The sequence below is a fragment of the Babylonia areolata genome, chromosome 26 (genome assembly GCF_041734735.1).
Source record: "Babylonia areolata isolate BAREFJ2019XMU chromosome 26, ASM4173473v1, whole genome shotgun sequence".
Lineage (NCBI taxonomy): Eukaryota > Metazoa > Mollusca > Gastropoda > Neogastropoda > Buccinidae > Babylonia > Babylonia areolata.
This window is the reverse complement of record NC_134901.1, coordinates 21,262,053-21,264,552: the sequence shown is the minus strand read 5'-3', so window position 1 is coordinate 21,264,552 and position 2,500 is coordinate 21,262,053.

The window sequence follows — 2,500 nt, the reverse complement described above, 5'->3', positions numbered from 1 at the left end:
TGGAAGGTTCTTTCCCGCTTTTTTTTTTTTTTTGTTCTCTCTCTTTCTCTCTCTCTCTCTCTCTCTCTCTCTCTCTCTCTCTCTCTCTCTCTCTCTCTCTCTCTCTCTCTCTCTTTGTTTTTGTTTTTTTTTTGTTTTTGTTTCTTTTTGTTCCTTCCATCATCATTTTTTTCCTCCTTTCTGTTGTCTTTTCTTTCTCTTTCTTTTTTTTCTTCTCTCATCTCTTTATTCTGCCTTTTTTTCCCCCTCTCTCTCTCTTTCTTCCCCCTGTAATCTGTCTTCTTACCATTGTCATGCTCATGGGTCCTGTACCTAGCTGCAGTTTCAGTTTCAGTTTCAGTTTCACTTTCTCAAGGAGGCGTCACTGCGTTCGGACAAATCCATACACGCTACACCACATCTGTTGAGCAGATGCCTGACCAGCAGCATAACCCAACGCGCTTAGTCAGGCCTTGAGTGCATGCTTACATATTTGTGTACCTATGAAAGTGGATTTCATTTTACGTAATTTCGCCAGAGGACAACACTCTCGTTGCCATGGGTTCTTTTTCAGTGCGCCAAGTGCGTGCTGCACACGGGACCTCGGTTTATCGTCTCATCCGAAAGACTAGACGCTCAGTTTGATTTTCCAGTCAAACTTAGGAGAAAGGGCGAGAGCGGGATTCGAACCCACACCCTCACGGACTCTCTGTATTGGCAGCTGAGCGTCTTAACCATTCTGCCACCTTCCTCAAAAGTCTGATGCTCTACCGACTGAGCTAACCGGGCTCCTGTGAAAGGGTTAAGGTCTTTAGTATCGGCGGGCTCCGCGACTGAGCCATTATTGTCGTCAGTAAGGGGGGGGGGGGGGGGGGGGCTCACTTAGTAGGTGGTGTCCGAAGTACGTTTACGTTAAATCAGAACAGGCACGCACTACCGAACACCACCGAAGTGACTCAACAGCAGTGCAGGGTCTCCTCTTATGTGTGGCCACCTGGCGACAGGGACAACGACAGACGACCCGGGTGTTTGGCTGTGTATGGGAGGGGAGGGGGCGGCGGGGGGGCGGGGGGGGCAGGGGGGGCCGGGACACGGAATGCGTGGCGTGGGAGTAATGCCACTGAAACGATGCAGATGATGAAGCAGCAACAAAAATGAAAATAAAAATAAGGTTTTTTTGTTTGTTTTTTTGTGTGTTTTTTTATGAAAACGAAATATGCATGTTGCGATTGACCATAGAAAACAAAACTTTTTTTTTTTTTTTTTCAAAGAAACAGATTGAGGTATTTGAAGACAGAAAGAGAGCTAAAAGAAAGAAAGAAAGAAAAGAACATGTTGCTAATAACCAGAATAACAAAACATATTATCTTTCAAAATAGAGAGAGACAGAGAGTGAGAGGAAAAGAAGGAAAAGAAGGCATGTTGTCAACAACCAGAGTAAACAGAAAATATCTAAAAAAAATAAGAAAGAGAATTAGAGAAGAGAGAGAAAAAAAAGACAGAAATAAATACAGAGAGAAAGAAAGAAAAGAAAAGAAGGAAGGAAGGAAGGAAGGAGAAAAAAAAAAAGAGGCGTGTTTGAACTGACCAAAGCACACAGAAAATATTTTAACAAGAGAGAGAAACAGAGAGAGAGAGGGGGGAAGGGGGATATGGGGGGGGGGGGATGTTCAAATTTCAATTTTTTCAAGGAGGCGTCACTGTGTTTCTGACATATCCATATACGCTACACCACATCTGCCAGGCAGATGCCTGACCAATAGCAAAACTCAGCACGCTTAGTCAGTTTTGAGTGCATGCGTATATATTTGTGTACCTATCTGGGTAGATTTCCTTTACAGAATTTGCCAGAGGACAACCCTGGTTTTTTTTTTGTTTGTTTGTTTGTTTGTTTGTTTGTTTTCATATAATGTATTTGACTGTGCTTTCATATCTGTGAAACTTCATGTTTGGTGTATATATGTTATGCATGTGTGGGTGTATGTGTGAATGTGTGTCTTCATGTTTTACATTTATTTGCTTATTTATCATCATTGTTGTCCTTTTTTTGCGCTTAGAGTTGACTTCATCAAGATTTTGTGCCTTATGAATATTCTTATTAGTTGTAGTAGTAGTAGTATTTTAATGTATTTATCTATCATTTGTATGTATTTATTTTATTTTATTTCATTGTTGTTTTTATTTTATTGTTTTTCTCAAGGCCTGACTAAGCGCGTTGGGTTACGCTGCTGCTCAGGCATCTGCTTGGTAGATGTGGTTGTAGCGTATATGGATTTGTCCGAACGCAGTGACGCCTCCTTGAGCTATTGAAACTGAAACTGTTCGTTTTTCATGGATTTTTTTTTTTTTTTTTTTTCAGTGCGCCAAGTGCGTGTCTCGTCTCTCATCCGAATGACTTGACGCTCAGTTTGATTTTCCAAGTTCGGGAAAAAGAGGGAGAGCGGGAATCGGACCCAGACTGTATTGGCAGATGATCCTCTTAATTATCTCTCTCCATACGAACGGCGAAAGAGACGACGTT